Source organism: Euprymna scolopes, chromosome 46, assembly GCF_053919585.1.
Source record: "Euprymna scolopes isolate OS-2025 chromosome 46, ASM5391958v1, whole genome shotgun sequence".
NCBI lineage: Eukaryota > Metazoa > Mollusca > Cephalopoda > Sepiida > Sepiolidae > Euprymna > Euprymna scolopes.
The window spans coordinates 70,111,494-70,131,535 of record NC_136527.1 but is presented as its reverse complement, the minus strand read 5'-3'; the positions used below and the strand labels follow the sequence as shown (position 1 = coordinate 70,131,535).

Below are 20,042 nucleotides of genomic sequence, written 5' to 3'. Positions count from 1 at the left end.
CCAAACAATTCAATTTTTATTTCGTCAGTCCACAAAATACTTGAGAAAACGGACTCTGGAGAATTCACATGGGTCCTAGCAAACTTTAGACGTGCTGCAAGGTGTTTTCCGGTGTGCAATGGAGTCCTTCTTGGTCTTCTTCCTTTCAGACCATTTTCATGCAGAGTCCTTTGCAATGTTTGCCTTGATATTTTTATGCCAGAAGACTCCAGATTTTCTAAAATGTCCTTAGTAATGGTGGTTGGATTTGCATTAACACTTCTTACAATATTCCGGGTGGCTCTAGCAGACAGTTTCCTTTTCCTTCCTCTACCAATCAAGTTGTTTGTTGTGTGGTGGCTCTGGAATTTTTTGATGATGCTCTGTACTGTTGCTGTAAGGACCTCAAATTTCTTGGAAATTGACTTGTAACCTAAACCATCCTTATGTGAATTCACAATTTTAGTCCTAAGATCATTACTAAGCTCTTTTTTCTTCCCCATTCTAATAATTTTTATTCTTTTATTGGTTTTCAGTTGATATCATTTTAATTTCTGAAAAAATGCAAAAAACACAATGAAATTAATCAAAGGTTATATAAAAGCATTCAAAATAAGAATCAAACAGGAAACAAACAGTCAGAAACTCGATTAATACTGAAAAAATAAGGGGGTATGATTATTTTTGAACATTGCAGATTTTATAAATAGCTGTATATTTCTTTTATTACAAGTATCCCGAGATTTTAAAATGACGAAAATGATCAGAAGAGGTTTATTAAGAATATGTATCAATATGGACGTAAACAATAAATTCTTACAAAGTTACACCTAATAAACTCAATTTTCAAGGGGGGGTATGAATAATATCGGGCACAAGTGTATATATATATAGATATGCAATAATATATATATATAGATATGCAATGATATATGTAGATATACATATGCAATGATATATGTAGATATACATATGCAATGATATATGTAGATATACATATGCAATGATATATGTGTAGATATACATATGCAATGATATATGTGTATATATACATATGCAATGATATATGTGTATATATACATATGCAATGATATATGTGTATATATACATATGCAATGATATATGTGTATATATACATATGCAATGATATATGTGTATATATACATATGCAATGATATATGTGTATATATACATATGCAATGATATATGTGTATATATACATATGCAATGATATATGTGTCTATATACATATGCAATGATATATGTGTCTATATACATATGCAATGATATATGTGTCTATATACATATGCAATGATATATGTGTCTATATACATATGCAATGATATATGTGTCTATATACATATGCAATGATATATGTGTCTATATACATATGCAATGATATATGTGTCTATATACATATGCAATGATATATGTGTCTATATACATATGCAATGATATATGTGTCTATATACATATGCAATGATATATGTGTCTATATACATATGCAATGATATATGTGTCTATATACATATGCAATGATATATGTGTCTATATACATATGCAATGATATATGTGTCTATATACATATGCAATGATATATGTGTCTATATACATATGCAATGATATATGTGTCTATATACATATGCAATGATATATGTGTCTATATACATATGCAATGATATATGTGTCTATATACATATGCAATGATATATGTGTCTATATACATATGCAATGATATATGTGTCTATATACATATGCAATGATATATGTGTCTATATACATATGCAATGATATATGTGTCTATATACATATGCAATGATATATGTGTCTATATACATATGCAATGATATATGTGTCTATATACATATGCAATGATATATGTGTCTATATACATATGCAATGATATATGTGTCTATATACATATGCAATGATATATGTGTCTATATACATATGCAATGATATATGTGTCTATATACATATGCAATGATATATGTGTCTATATACATATGCAATGATATATGTGTCTATATACATATGCAATGATATATGTGTCTATATACATATGCAATGATATATGTGTCTATATACATATGCAATGATATATGTGTCTATATACATATGCAATGATATATGTGTCTATATACATATGCAATGATATATGTGTCTATATACATATGCAATGATATATGTGTCTATATACATATGCAATGATATATGTGTCTATATACATATGCAATGATATATGTGTCTATATACATATGCAATGATATATGTGTCTATATACATATGCAATGATATATGTGTCTATATACATATGCAATGATATATGTGTCTATATACATATGCAATGATATATGTGTATATATACATATGCAATGATATATGTGTATATATACATATGCAATGATATATGTGTATATATACATATGCAATGATATATGTGTATATATACATATGCAATGATATATGTGTATATATACATATGCAATGATATATGTGTATATATACATATGCAATGATATATGTGTATATATACATATGCAATGATATATGTGTATATATACATATGCAATGATATATGTGTATATATACATATGCAATGATATATGTGTATATATACATATGCAATGATATATGTGTATATATACATATGCAATGATATATGTGTATATATACATATGCAATGATATATGTGTATATATACATATGCAATGATATATGTGTATATATACATATGCAATGATATATGTGTATATATACATATGCAATGATATATGTGTATATATACATATGCAATGATATATGTGTATATATACATATGCAATGATATATGTGTATATATACATATGCAATGATATATGTGTATATATACATATGCAATGATATATGTATATATATATACATATGGAATGATATATGTATATATATATATGCAATAATATATGTATATATATGCAATAATATATATATATGCAATAATATATATATATATGCAATAATATATATATATATAGATACGCAATAATATATATATATAGATATGCAATAATATATATATATAGATATGCAATAATATATATATATAGATATGCAATAATATATATATATAGATATGCAATAATATATATATATAGATATGCAATAATATATATATATATAGATATGCAATAATATATATATATATAGATATGCAATAATATATATATATATAGATATGCAATAATATATATATATATATAGATATGCAATAATATATATATATATAGATATGCAATAATATATATATAGAGATATATATATCGATATATATATATATATATATATATATACTAGCAAAAGTACCCATCGTTGACTGGGTTCCAAAACAACCTACAAAAAATGGACTGATTTATGAAAGTATGATAGGTTATGAAAAGGAAGGGTTGTAAAGAGATAGCTCTGAATTTGGGGTATTAAAACCAAAGCAAAATAAATATGATGAAAGTAAAAATAAAATTGATAAACCCCATGATTTTTTATACCATACCTGTTCACAATGAAACACTTATCACAATATTCTTTGGATCTATATAAAAAACCTTGTTAAACTTTGTAATATATTTCCATTCTATGCAGGTCACGTGCGAACGAACACCCCATAATTTTATAATACCATATTTCGGACCAAGTAAAGAATAGATACTCTGTAGCAGACGCCGCCGCCTGGCACCACCAGGCGCACATTTCAACTAACACCGGTGATTCGACCTTGACATTGGCACAAGCACATGCCATCGGTTGTTTTTAAACACGTCAAATAGCAAACATGCTCGAATATTCACCAGCAATATTTTTTTAAAAATATATTTAGAAAACTTTTGAAGATTTAAAGGAAAAGTATATATTTCAAAAACATTTTTTTTAAAGTAAGTAACAAAACGAACGTATTTAAATAAAAGATATTTTAATAAACTGGTGTCTCTTTCTGTTTCGGATTTCTGCGACCAAGATTGATTTTTATGTACCGTGTTTTGTGGGGGTGGGGTTCTGTGTGCGTTTTTAAGACAATTAAATATTTATTTAATTATTCTTTAAAATATTAACTTCAGCGACAATATATTTTTGAAATAATATTTGTAAATATTAAATTTTTACGAATATTCGCGAGCAAGATTTTTTTAAAATAAAAGATATTTAAATAAATGGGTGTCTTTCTGAGTGCGTTTTTTTTAAATAAAAATAAAAATTATAAAAATATTTCTGTCTTGTGATACTACATTTCATCTTTATAAAAATAAAAGTTATAAAAAGATATGTGAATAAAATAATATATTTTTTTCATCTCAATTGTTTATACTTGTGATTTTATTATGCATAAAAAATTGCCTCGGCCTAAAAGGATTTCTCCTTCACTGACCACCGACATACATCGCACTGTAAATAAATATTGAATTGTATTAAAAACGTACAAAAAAAAATGGCCAAAACCGTATAGAATGAACCTTTTTTATAAGTTTTATTCAAACAGTCTTTACTTGAACTTAATGGACTGTTTTTTTTTTTGTTGTTGTTGTTGTTTTTACTGTTTTATTCTTTTTATCAAACAAAAATAAAACTTTTATATTGAAATATATATTATGGACTGTTTTTCAAACATCGAAATTTTTAAATTAAAGTTTTATTTAAAACAAAAAAAAAGACGAGGTGTTTTTTCTTTGAGATATTTTTTTTCACCATTTATTACTTTGAAATTTTATTCAACAATGAAATGATAAAAAAAAAACTTTTCGTTAAATATATTTTAAAAAAATTATTATAAAATATCTATAAAGTCTATTTTTATGTCTAAAAGTTTGTTGAAAGTTCAAATAAAGTTTATAATTTAATTGAAAAAAAAAAAAAAACACCTCGTCTTTTTTTTTTTTAAATAAAACTAACTTTAATTTAAAAATTTCGAAAGTCCATAATATATATGTCATTATAAAAGTTCTATTTTTGTTTGATAAAAAGAATAAAATAGTTATTAAAAAGTTCTGTAAATATATTAAACACGCACTCACTAAGACACCCATTTATTAAAATATCTTTTATTTTAAAAAAAAATCTTGCTCGCGAATATTCGTAAAAATGTAATATTTAAAAATATTATTTTGAAAATTTATTGTCACTGAAGTTAATGTTTTAAAGAATAAATATTGAATCGTCTTAAAAACGCACACAGAACCTCTCACCCCCACAAAACACGGTACATAAAAATCAATCTTGGTCGCAAAAATCCAAAACAGAAAGAGACACCCGTTTATTTAAATATCTTTTATTTAAATACGTTCGTTTTGTTACTTATTTTAAAAAAATGTTTTGTAAATATATAATTTTTCTTTTAAATCTTCAAAAGTTTTGAAAATATATTTAAAAAAAAAATGCTGGTGAATATTCGAGCATGTTTGCTATTTGACGTGTTTAAAAACCACTGACGCCATGTGCTTGTGCCAATGTCAAGGTCGAATCACCGGTGTTAGTTGAAATGTGCGCCTGGCACCGCCAGGCGGCGGCGTCTGCTATGGGGTATCTATTCTTTACTTGGTCCCATATTTATTCAAATGAAACATAATTATCGAAGTATACTTACGCAGATAGATATGAAAAGTCTTTATTAAAGTTTGTGCCTATTTCCATTCTATGAAGGGCAGGCACGAACGCAGACCCCACAATTTTCTTATACCATCCTTATTTAAGTTAAAACATACTTATCAAAGTATTATGTACATCTATATCAAAAACACTTGTAAACGTTTTTTTAAATTTTTTTTTATTTCCATACTTTGTGGACCAGGCGCGAACGCAGACCCCACAATTTTAATGAACCACCGTTCTACCAGATCAAAGATACCCATTCCTGTGTCTCGATACATCTATCATTATATGCAATCAGTTTTTTAAAATAGTCAACCATATAGTAGCCTATTCGTGACCAGACACACACAGACATTCAGCTTTATATTATAGATATATAGATACACAATAATATGTATAGATATGCAATAATATATGCATAGATATGCAATAATATATGTATAGATATGCAATAATATATATATATGGTTAGGGTTAGATATGCAATAATATATATATATATATATAGATAGATATGTAATAATATATATAGATATGCAATAATGTATACATAGATACACAATAATATATATAGATATACAATAATAATAATATATATAGTAATATGTAGTAATAGTAATCTCTATTATTATATAAAAATCACATTGTGTGCGAGTTCTTTCCTTATAGGTTCTGAAACGGCTGAATATATCTTTTGCAAATTTCATACAAAGCTAATTTACATGTCTGGCAATGTTCTTAGATATGTTTTGTACACAAATTCATGCGATAAATAATTAAAATAAAAAATCCGATTAAAAAAAATAGACTTTTTTCTTTTATAGATTAAAAAATGTTTTTTTTTACTGGGAAATATTTTACGTTACAGCTACTAATGTAATGTAAAATATTCCCCAGTAAAAATTCTTTTCATCTATAAGAGATGTAAGACTATGTTTAAGATTGTCGAGCCAAAATATCAGGTAATGTGATATTGTAAACACAGACTGAAATTGGATGAATGACATTATCATTATTATTTTCAACTTTTAGTAAATTAGTTAACCAAGTAAATTAATTCTTTATAATATAAAATAATCAATAAAAAATCGATTCTATAAATAATACACAATCTGCATAAATTAAAATATCATTTTTAAGCGTATTGTATGACCGGGCAACACTGGGCGGTTAACTAGTTTGTAATGAAATAGTGTTTACTCTTACTCGTTTGCCTATTTTTGTTTTTTTTACATATGCATCACCACACTATCAAGGCCAAGAGGCCACTCGAAGATAAGGGTTAAAGAGTGTACAGTAGAAATTCGACAATATAGTAATCGTTAGTAATGGAAATTTTGTAAATTTGTTAACAAGTTGAACGGCTCATCAAGAACTTGTTAAAGTTAGACTAAAAACAATCAGATTGTAGTCAGCTGGAAAGCAGGAAAACGGAAGACAATTCCACAGGCGTGCAGTTCTAAGAAAGAAGCTTTGTTCATGGAATCTATAGTTAGGCACAGATAAAGAGTGGGGGGAATTATTGATAGTGTTTTCAGCTAGATGTGTGTTTCGTGTGAAAGTTTGGTGAGGGGGCACCATAGACTGAAACTCAGTCGAACACTTTCCATGAAAATAACGATAAGGGGGGGGGCAAACTCGCAACATTTCTTCTGTGAGAAAGGTTGCAGGGAAGAGAAAAGGACATGAGGCTACGAAGTCTATTTTGAACTCTATCAAGGCAGGACAAGTCCTTTCTAGCAGCTCATGCCCAGATGTGACAAAATACTCCATCCTTGGACGTACCTGGCTCTTATATAAATAGAGAATTCCATCAGCAGTGAGATATCTACTTGATCGATAAAAGGATCCCACCATTTTTCCAGTGGCCTTGGCAACAGATTTGATGTACCTGTTCCATTTAAGATCAGGGGTAAAGGTCAAGCCCAGAAGCTTGTCAACACGAGGCCTCCTCAACACGAGAGCCATTGATTTCAACTGATGCCAGATGGGGATCAGAACATTGATGATGTAAAGACAGAAGCTTGGTTTTACATGCATTAAAAGTAACCAGCCACTCCTTTTACCATTGTACCACGTAATCAAGATCAGAGTAGAGAAGATCAGAGAGAACTTGATTGTTTACTGTCTTAGATGTGCTACCATAGATGGTAGTGTCATCAGCATAAATGTCTACAAATGATGTAAGGATGTGATATGGAAGATCATTAATGTAGATCAGGAAGAGTGTTGAGCCCAGGATGGACCCCTGAGAGACTCCAGCATTAATACTGTGAGCTTCTGATTTTTGCCCATCAACTCCTACTCTTATGAACCTGTCAGAAACAAATGATTTAATAATTGAGAAGACATTTCCAGCTATACCATAGTTAGAGATCTTGTGAAGTAAACCTTCACGCCATACCCTATTTGTTGTGGTGGCACACATTCATTTGCATATGTGGATAGTAATTACACATAAATAGGAAGACTCAGTTAGTCTGAGTGTGTGTTCACCAGAAGCCACCGAAGGCTGCTGAGAGCAGATATGTTTCTCCAGTAAAGACTCTCTTATTTGACACCATTATGTAAATATCCTGCAAATATACCTTTTCCTAATACACTTCTTATTTGATCTACCTTTGTTTGTTGAGTCGTCTTGCTTTCTACATTACTTGTTTCAACCTGCAAACTTAACAGTGATGATGAGGATGAACGTCAAATATAACAGTTTGACGAAGGAATGGAAAGAACTCACTAAAAAAAAGTATAATGCAACGGTTGACCTTTCTAAGGAATAAAAGTTTTGACGAACGAAATAGTCGTAAAAACGGATTTTACACTAAAGAGAAGTTCGACTCAAGCAGAAAAGAATGAATAATTCAGCGAACATTGGAAAACTGTAAAATATTTTCCTCGCGAAGTACAACACTAAAAGAAAGAAATGGTTGTTTCCCAAATTCCAAGAACAAAAACTACATTCAGGTTAAAAAAAAACAAAAAGTAACCTCGATTAATAGTATTTTATTTACTGAAATACTACTCAGAAAAAAGAGACAAACAAAAACCTTTAATTGCAGTCTCAAAAAAAAAAAAAAAAAAAATCGAACGTGGCAAAAAAAAAAAAGTGACGATTTACGCCGTTTCCCGTGGAATCCATCTTAAAAAAAATAAACTGTAAAAGTGAATTTTTGTAAAACGACAAACAGATTCGTATTAGTAAATTATGAATAAAAGATTCATATTACTAAATTACAAGGAAGTAACATACGAAGAAAAAAACAGTTCACCAGTGGATTTCCTAAATTGCTGTAAATACCAACTAAAGACTTTATGGTAAACCAAATTTTTCTCTTCGGTATTTAAAAAAAAAAAAAATACCACACTTAAACTAAAATCAAGGAAAGATTTTTTTTTAAACTAAAGTTGTCACTGGATAACGGATATAAGACAGTAAAATGTCACATAAAAAAAAAAAAAGGAAGATTTATCTAGAATATTAATGCAATTTTTGCAGACACAACAAAATGCGCAATCCGAGCTAGATGCACGTAGAGAGAAGAAATTATTGAAATGGCAAATGGAACAAGAAGAAAGGCAGAAGAAATTACAAACTTGAATAAGAAGAAAGGCAGAAGAAATTACAATTTGAATATGAAGAAAGGCAAAATGAACGTTTTGCTAAAACACTGGAACTATTAAAGTCTAATCGAGAAAATGTCGACAGTACTAATTTCTAGCATACAACTATATTTAATAGCATGGACACATTTAATTATCTGCCGGAGGAAGAAAAGACTTTTGAAGCAAACTATACAAGATACGAGGATGTCTTTCAACTGGACTGCAAAAGTTGGCCAAATAGCCAGAATGTGAGCCTTTTACTCAGGAAGTTGGGTGTAAGAGAACACAGCAAGTTCGTAGATTATATACTACCTAAAAAAAACTACGGAATTAGATTTAATGGAAGCTGTAAAATTACTAAAAGAATTATTTAATCCGAATATATCTCTTTTTCATTATAGATGGTTGTGTATGAATCTAAGGAAGATGGACAACCAAGATTATTTGACATACACATCAGTTGTCAATAAAAACTGTGATGATTTTAAGCTAGCGGAACTAACAGTAGAAGATTTCAAATGCCTAATCTTCGCACAAGGGTTAGTCTCCACGAAAACTGCAGAAATACGCAGACGAGTGTTGTCTAAGCTGGAATCTGAGCAAGATTTAACACTTCAGAAATTAGCAGAGGATTGTGAAAGGGCCATTACACTAAAAATGGATTCAAAAAAGATAGAAGACTCCAGAGTGGCATATGTAAGAAAGGTTAGAAAACCATACACACCAACCAAGAACAATACAAATAAAAGCAGTCAAAATGGAACGAGATATTCCAAATATAATAATTATAATTATAGTAAAGAATATAACAAGTCTCTTCCTAGATATAACTGTAAGAGATGTACAGAAAGACATTGGGAATTGGATTACCCTTATAAGAAGAAAAAATGCTACATTTGCAAGAAAGTCGGACACAAAAGCGATTGTTGCAGATATAAAGATTTCACCAGGAAGAGAGTACAGCAAACAAAATCAAATGAAAAATTAGACACAAATCGGCGAAAATACATAAAAGCGGAAATATTTAAAACGCCAATAAAATTACAACTGGATTCAGGATCCGATATTTCTATAATAAACTATAATACATGGAAAAAGTTGGGTAAACCAACCATGATGAAAACAAGTAAATCAGCTCGAACGGTAACTGGTGATGAGATAAAATTTGAAGGAGAAGTTATCCTTCTGATAAAATTGAAAGGGATTACGAAGAAATTAAAAATGTTCGTATTGAAAAATAGGGAAAACCTGTTTGGAATAGATTTAATTGAGAAATTTGGACTCTGGGATAAGCCAATTAATACATTCTGTAAAAAAATAGAATGTACTACTCCAACAACAGAAAATATAAAAGAGGACTTAAAAAAATTATTCCCTGATGTATTTATGACTAAATTAGGTCGTTGCAATAAATTTAAGGCCTCGTTTGAACTTAAAGAAAACACCAGTCCAATTTTTAGAAAAAAGCGAAACGTTCTGTTCGCTGGGTTGGAAAAGATTAATAAAGAATTAGACAGATTGGAACAGACAGGAATACTACCAAAAATAGAACATAGCGACTGGGCAGCCCCCACCGTATATGTAAAGAAAAAGAATGATGAAATCAGAGTGTGCGCAGACTTTTCGACAGGTCTAAACTCCATATTACAAGATTACCATTACCCTCTACCAAGCCCAGAGGAAATATTCACAAAGTTGAATGGTGGTAATATCTTCTCCAAGATAGACTTGAGCGACACGTATTTACAAATACCGGTCGAGAAGAATTGCTCAAAAATACTATGCATCAACACGCATAAGGGATTGTAGAAATACAACCGGTTGCCCTTTGGCATCAAAGTAGCGCCTGCCATTTTTCAACAAGCGATGGACACCATGCTAAGTGGTATTGAGTGCACATGTGCATACCTGGACGACATTGTTATCAGGAGCAAATCCCTAGAAGAACATAAGGAGCATTTAAAACAAGTATTCACTCGAATACAAGAATTTGGGTTTAAAGTAAAAGAAAATAAATGCGACTTTTGTATGAGCGAAATTAAGTATCTTGGACATATAATAAATAAACATGGGTGACGTCCAGACCCAGAAAAATCTGCGGCAATAAAAACATGCCAGCACCTAATAACGTAACAACCTTGCAGAGTTTCTTAGAACTCGCAAATTATTACCAATCTTTTATTGAAGTGATGCATAATTTAAATGAGCTGCTAAAAAAGGAGACACCTTGGAACTGGACGCAAGAATGTCAAACCGCTTTTGACACAATAAAGAGCGCACTAACATCTGAATTATTTCTAACTCACTATGACACAAAATTAAATATAGTCATCGCTAGTGACGCTAGTTCCTACAGCATAGGAGCATGTATTCAACATATCATGCCCAATGGATCTAGAAAGCCGATAGCTTATGCTTCAAGAACGCTGCTTCCAGCAGAGAAGGCGTATTCACAGATTGAAAAAGAAGCGTTGAGTATAATCTTTGCAGTGACTAAATTCCACCGATATTTATATGGTAGACAATTCATACTTGAAACCGACCATAAACCATTAGTCACAATCTACGGATCAAAAAAAGGATTGCCTGTATACACCGCAAATAGATTGCTGCGCTGGGGTACGATCCTACTGAATTACGATTTCCAGCTACAACATCTAGCATCGAAAAAGATTTGCCATGCGGATGGACTTTTAAGACTGATACCACAGAAACATAATTTGGAAGAATCAGTGATTGCAGCAATTCAAACAAACCTTGAAGTGAAAAATATGGTAGCAAACATCATTAAAGAACTACCAGTAACACTGTCGGACATTAAAAGAGAAGCCGATAAAGATGAATATATAAATGATATAAAAGAAAAAATTATAAATGACAAAAAGGTTCAGCAAATTTTTTTCATATATAACCATGTGTTATTATATAGCGAGAGAGTAGTAATACCTAAAACGTTGCAGAAGAGGATTTTGAGAGACTTCCACACAGGACATCCGGGAATAAATCGGATGAAGTCTCTAATAAATCCATTGGGATACCAACGGAAAAAGCTTTGCAACAATTTTTGCAAATATATAGGATAACACTGCACCCTAATACCCCGTCAAACATATCACCAGCTGATTTAATGTTTGCCAGAAAGGTGAAATCAGCATTTGATCAACTATTGCCAAGACAAGCAATTGTCCAAAACACTACACACATGATAAGAAAGAAATATAACTCGGGAGATCGAGTATATTTCAAGTGCTACAGGAATAACACTTCTTACTGGGAATGTGGAGTAGTGGATAAACGCATTGGTGATTGTACATACATGATTAAAGGTCCACAAAATATACATAAAAGGCACCTGAACCAAATAAAAAAAAACGCCACATTCAAGCTGGTGATTATACAACAGCAGTCGAAGAGGAGGAAACCATGGACATCATACACGAATCCTTTAATTTTGATCCGCTTCAATATACACCTGAACCCCGAAGATCAGGTAGAAAAAGAAAGTTTAATGAACCATTGATGTTAAATCCCAAGTGAAAAAGATATTGAAATCTGTGCGACTGCAAATCTTGGGAGGAGCGTGTTGTGGTGGCACACATTCATTTGCATATGTGGATAGTAATTACACATAAATAGGAAGACTCAGTTAGTCTGAGTGTGTGTTCACCAGAAGCCACCAAAGAGCAGATATGTTTCTCCAGCAAAGACTCTCTTATTTGACACCATTATGTAAATATCCTGTAAATATCCCTTTACCTAATACACTTCTTATTTGATCTACCTTTGTTTATTGAGTCGTCATTTGTATTGCTTTCTACGTTACTTGTTTCAACCTGCAAACTTAACACTATCAAAGGCCTTAGATATGTCAAGAGCAATTGCCCTAGAAAGGTTGCCCCCGTCGAGTGATTCGCTAATCCTATGAGATATAACTGTAAGTACATTTACTGTAGATCTAGCAGAACGGAAACCATATTGTGTGTCACTAAGAAGGTTGTTTTTGCTGAGATGGTTGTTGTTGTGAGTTAAATATGTTGGTATTATTAGAAAGTAAAGTCCAAAGAAAGAATGCATAACCATTACATACTCCTCCTCACAATTCTTGGTATCAAACCCCGGTGGACATTTGTCAGAACTTACTTTTGTCAAAGATACACCCTCTCTCTCTGACACCTAGGCTTTTTATTTGAAAAGCCAGTTGCATCTCATTTGGATATTTCCTTCAAATCTCGTTACCTCATGTTGAGCCCATAAATAGCTGGTGCGGCCATTTTTTTTTTCTTTATCCCTTTCCTGAAAGAGACGGCACATTGTACAACATCAGGTTTGTACTAGTTTAAATCACATGGTGCATTTTAATTGAATCATTACAGTCTCCAAACCGTTTTCTTTTCTTACTGTCTTTATGTATTTATGGGACATTAGAGTTTAGTTTAGCGTACGTTTAGCAGTGTCAGAAACCAATCTTATGCTTATAACTACTTAAAAAATGTAATTCTAACCCTAATTTTTTTCAATTAAAGGAGCAAAGATTAAATTTAAAACAAAAATAACAGATTTAATAGCAAATTATGTAATATGTTTTTTAAAATCAGTTTTCTTTAAAAAAGATTTGAAGAAGATCAACGAAATTTTATTTACTTCGAGTATAAAAAAATCGATATAAATTACAAAAAAATCACTTACCTATAAAAAACAATTTAATGTGTAGTTATTATGTAGGCATTTTTCAAAAAACGGAGAAACAGAAGGACGTAAAAACCACACATTCACATTAGCGGTGTATCCTTGTGCTTGAAGAAATTTGTATCTCTATAGTTAAAAACGAGTCACATTTTACTAATAAGTTTTTGCCTAAAAAAAAAGCAGTCAAAGAATTTTTTTTTTTTCTCTCAAAGTTTTTGATTTAATATATTGTATTTTCACTTTATAGAGTGATTTTTTTTTTATATCAAAAAACAAAACGTTGAATGAAATGGAAATAATTTTCTTAATAAAACGAAACTTTCTGTGCAATATGTGAAAAAAGTAATTTCCAGCAAAGAATCAAATGACCGCTCAGATTAAGAAGGGAGCAATGCACTTACCTTAGATTGCGAAAGAATTGCCCCCTTCCGCGACGTAACCGTCTCGTAGTATCTTCGCCAGACGAAAGTGGAAAAGATTTACTTTCAATCGCCGGCAACTGAATCAGGTTGTGGTGAAGAAAAAAAAGAGAAAGACAAGACAAGGGAATCTCCCCTCTTATATAAAGGAAGGATCAGATTAACTATCACGTGATCCGGAGCACAAAAAAAAAAATTTAAAAGGGTGAATAACAACAACAATTCTTGGTTAGTATTCAAGGTAAGTGCACACCGATCCTTCTCTTCTCGAGCAATCATTAATCCTTTTTTTCACAAATATAAGAAGATTATATGGTTTCACTAAAAAAAACAAAATCAATATGGTTTAAAAAAAAAAAGAAAAAAGGTTTTACACTTTGGACTTTACAGGTAAATTTCCAAAAAAACACTTCTTTTGTTTTAAATTACAATATATTATTTATTGATCTTTTATCTTCAAATTGTGATATATAAAACTTTGGTACATAAATTATTTAAAATTTAATAGACATTTCAAAATGGGGAGTGAATTTTTTAAAAAATCGCTTGTCTAGAATATTATATTCGATTTATTGGAAAGAGCATAAAATTTCACATTGAACCTGAAAATATCGTAAAAATTGAACCAATAGAAAAATTTTGATAGATTTTTAAAGTTTAAAAATTGAAAAATATTTAACTCGAAAAATTCAATTGATTTCATTACGTAAAAAAAAAAAAAAAAAAAAAAAATGGCTGCATGAAGGCGCGCCGGCATTTTGTAAATACTGTTTAAAAAAAATAAATAAAAAATAATATTTCTGTTATTTTTTAAAAAACTTTAATAGTTTATTTTGGAAGTATATTCCATAAAGAAAATAAACAACCCACTTTTAACAGAGATATTACGAGTGGGTTTGTATTACTGTACACATAGATTCGAAAAAGTTGTCAAAAAACAAATATATAACAAATAAATATTATCAAAGGCAAGATAAGTTACTTTTCTACCTAACTGGATACATTTTTTGTTTTTATTCAATGTAACATGTTTATTGAGCTCGAAAAATATGCAGTGTTTACTGATGTATAGGAAAATTCAAAATGGCGCCCGACACTCTCTTTAACATGGTAAGTTTGGGAAAAGGTGTTATAAATAATGAACTAGACAAAATACTATTAAAAAAAACACCGAATATATGTCAACTTATGTCACGGTAATATATATTGAGCGAGTTTCTAACAGTATTTTGCCTAGTTTATTATTTATAACATCTTTTCCTGAACTTACCGTGTTTAAGAGAGTGTCGGGCGCCATTTTGAATTTTCCAATACATCGGTAAACACTGCATGTTTTTCGAGCTGAATAAGCATGTTACATTGAATAAAAACACGAAAAATATATGTAGTTTGGTAGAAAAGTAACATCTTGCCTTTGATAACATTTATTTGTTATATATTTGTTTGTTTTTTTTTACAACTTTTTCGAATATGTGTGTACAGTAATACAAACCCTAAAAATAAATAAATAAAGTTAATTTGCGACGTTTTCAATATCAAGAGCATTTTCTGGGAGAAAAATAAAAACAAACTTTAAAAACAACAAGCAACAAAATTTACCCGGTCGGAAAGAAATCTATAAAATTATATATTTCGTTTCTATGCGAACATGGATTGTTGATTTATTTCTATATCAAAAGCAAATGGAAACATAATGGGTTGGGCGCAACCATATAGTAAAAAAAAAAAAAAAAAAAAGCAATTAAATTCAAGTCATACTTACATTCTGTTTGGCAATATTGAACAAAGAACGATAATAAAACGAGTTGAGTTTGGCGCGTGAAGTTCGACATTTAAGATGGCGGCTGGAAAAACTAGTTCGCAGAAAATTGGAATAATATTTATTTACTTTTTATAAATTTATTGTAATTTAAAGTTTTGTTGTCTTTAATAAAAAATAATTATTTTATTGTAAAATGAACTAATGAATAATATTTTCACCATAAAAAGAAATCAATTTTTATGTAAAAAAAAAAAAAATGACGTGTAATATGAGTGGGGATACCCCCCCCCCCAATATTTGAGATTTTTAATTTAAATAAAAAACAAATACAAATCAATAAAAAAAATAAAAATAAAACATACAATAAAGCAAATATTGTATCAGTTAATGTTAAGTATTGGACTTTGTTGTACTTTGGTTTCCCTCTTATTCTGCGAGATTATGAATATGGCGTCCTCGCCAATGTTTTAGGTCAAACATCAATGTTTTATTTTTAATAATAAAAAAAACGAGATGTTTTTCTTTTTCACTTACATTACAAACTTTATTTGAAATTTTTAACAAATTTTTACATACATGAAAAATAGACTCGCAGAACATCGGCGTTGCCAAAGAAAAAGGAAGCCTATTTCAGCATGGTAACATAAGTGCATAAGTACCAAAAAGGTACATGAATTTTATTTAATTCGGTATCTTATGAGTTTTATTTATTAATTATCGTTGAAATAATTTCAGAAAACGGGTTTGTATTACTGTACACAGATTCGAAAAAGTTGTCAAAAAACAAATATATAACAAATAAATGTTATCAAAGGCAAGATAAATTACCTTTCTACTAAACTGGATATAATTTTCGTGTTTTTATTCAATTTAACATGTTTATTCAGCTCGAAAAACATACAGTGTTTACCGATGTATTGTAAAATTCAAAATGGCGGCCGACTCTCTCCTTAACACGGTAAGTTCGGAAAAAGGTGTAATAAATAATAGACTAGACAAAATACTGTTATTTTTTTAAAGATTAAAACGATTAAAATTTCATTATTTCAAAATGTTCCGTTACAACATAGACTTTTAATTAATTGTGTTTATGTTTTTAATAATTTCGTCGATGGGACAGACGCTGAAGCTTAGATGACAGTTCAGGACCTATCAGATTGGTGACTCTCTTCTAAACCTAGTCTAGGAATGAGAGACTAGTAACAGATGCCCCAGCCCAAATATGACAACAATACTCCATACATGGGCGAATATATAGAGGTACAGGATACTTTCGGGTGTTAGTAGTTTTCTTCTTTGCAGCGGTCGTGGCAATGCTCTCAATATAATTGTTCCAACTCATGTTTCCTGTGAAATGTTTTCTCTATCATTAAATCATTTCTCTCAGATAGGCTCATAAGAGTAGTGGTCGATGGACAAAAATCAGAGGCCTGCAGTATTAATGCTGGAGTCCCTCAGGGGTCCATCCTGGGCCCAACTCTCTTCTCTGATCTACATCAATGATCTCCCTAAATACATACTTAAATCATTCGTTGACATCTATGCTGATGACACGACCATCTACGGCAACACATCAAAGGCTTTAAATGACAAAGTTCTCTCTGATTCTCTCTCCTCTGATCTCGAACGTGTGGTCCAGTGGGGGAAAACATGGCTGGTTACCTTTAATGCATCTAAAACCAAACTCCTATCTTTACATCATCAACGCTCTGATTCCCATCTGGCATCAATTGAAATGGATGACTCTCGTCTAGGAGAAGCCCCATGTTTTGACAAGCTTCTGGGCTTGATCTTTACTCCTGATCCGAAATAGAACACATACATCAAGTCTGTTGCCAAGGTCGCTGGAAAGATGGTGGGATCCTTCTACCACTCCAGAAGATATCTCACTACTGATGCAATTCTCTATCTATATAAAAGCCAAGTACGTCCAAGGATGGAATACTGCTGCCATATCTGGACAGGAGCTGCTAAAAACAGCCTATCCTGCATTGACAGAGTACAAAATAGATTTTGTGGCTTAGTGGGGGATGCCCTTTTCTCTTCCCTGCAACCTCTCTCCCACAGAAGAGACATTGCGAGCCTATCTTTGTTTTATCGTTATTTCCATTGCAGGTGCTCGTCTGAACTCCAATTTCTGTTCCTCCCTCGGCAATCTTTTACGAAAAACACCCGTCTAGCTGAATCCACTGTCCAAAATTTTTCCCACTCTTTATTTGTGCCTGGCCTTTTGGTCAAGATCAAAGTGTAGTATCTGTTCTTCAGATGCTGCACTTAAGATAATTTGTACCAGTCAATGGAGGGGAAACCCTCTATACTGGGACAATTATTATTTTTGGTAACCAGAGTGACCCCTTTTAGGGGAGCTGGTTTTTACCTCACATTAAAAACGGCCTTGTGCCTAATTTGCTCAGTGGGGGAGCAAATAAACACCATCTGTTCTTCAGATGCTGCACTTCTATTTCTTGTTCTCTTTCAGTGGAGGAGAAATCCTTCACGACTGAGACAATTTTTATTTTTGTACCTTTTCTCCACATTAAAAAACGACCCTGGTGTCTAACTCTGTCCCGTGGGGAGGCATAGTAAATAGGTACATCAAAACGTGGATTCCGTGAACAAAGCTTCTTTCTTAGAACTGCACGCCTATGGAACTCTGTTCAATCTGCCTGCTTCCCACCTGACTACAACCTGGATGTCTTCAAGTCCAACGTAAACAAATTCCTGATGAACCGCTCCCTTAAGTAGACACTTTATTAAATCTCCACACTAACGTACTGTACTTGCAATAACCTTTATCCCTGAGTGGCTTGCGGGCCTTGATAAATGGGGACCACCACGTAAAAAAAAAGATCGTAAGGCGAGGAATTGAAAAGATGTACATTAAGATAAAGAGTCTTTGGTAATTACTTCTTTTTTTTTTTTTTTTTTTACAAAGGCATCACCACATTATCAAGGCCCAGAGGCCACTCAAGGATAAGGGTTAAAGAGTGTACAGTAGAAATTGGTCAATATAGTAATCATTAGTAATGAAAATTTGGCAAATTTAATAACCTATATGGAACGGCCCATCAAGAACTTATTTACTTTAGACTTGAACACAACCATATTGTAGTCAGCCGGAAAGCAGGAAAACGGAAGACAATTCCACAGGCGTGCAGTTCTAAGAAAAAAGCTTTGTTCATGGAATCTACGTTTAGGTTTAGGCACAGATAAAGAGTGGGGGAAATTATTGATAGTGTTTTCAGCTAGACGAGTGTTTCTTGTGAAAGTTTGGCGAGGGGGGACCATAGATTGAAGCTCAGTTGAACACTTTCCATGAAAATAACGATACATCAGAGACAAACTCGCAACATCTCTTCTGTGAGATAGAGGTTGCAAGGAGGAGAAAAGGACATCTCCTACGAGGCTACGAAGTCAATTTTGAACTCTATCAAGGCAGGACAAGTCCTTTCTAGATGTGGCAACAGTATTCCATCCTTGGACGTACCTGGCTCTTATATAGATAGAGAATAGCATCAGCAGTGAGATATCTACCGGATCGATAGAAAGATCCCACCATTTTTCCAGCGGCCTTGGCAACAGATTTGATATACGTGTTCCATTTAAGATCAGGAGTAATGGTCAAGCCAAGAAGCTTGTCAAAACTTGAGGCCTCCTGAAGACGAGAGCCATTCATTTCAATTGATGACAAATGTGGATTAGAATGTTGATGATGTAAAGAGAGAAGCTTGGTTTTAGATGCATTAAAAGTAACCAGCCACTCCTTTCCCCATTGTACTACGTGCTCAAGATCAGAGGAGAGAGAATTGGAGAGAACTTGGTCGTTTACTGTCTTAAGAAACGATTATAAGATGTGTTTATTAAAACGAGATGAGTTTGACGGGTGGATGTTGATATTTCAGATGACGACCGGAAAAGCAAGTTCACAGAAAATTTAAATTATTTTCATTTAATGTAATTTCAAGTTTTTTTTTACTTTT

General features: G+C 31.5%; 1 long non-coding RNA gene across 1 annotated transcript in view; it reads right to left on the bottom strand.

Annotated features, from left to right (window-relative positions):
- The window catches only part of LOC145271394 (uncharacterized), a 36,522-nt gene extending 20,361 nt beyond the window's left edge, over positions 1 to 16,161 (bottom strand). Inside the window, exon 1 of the long non-coding RNA XR_013865850.1 lies at positions 16,063 to 16,161. This is a non-coding gene — a long non-coding RNA (uncharacterized LOC145271394). The remainder of the gene's footprint in view (positions 1 to 16,062) is intronic.
- Between the last annotated feature and the right edge of the window lie 3,881 nt (positions 16,162 to 20,042).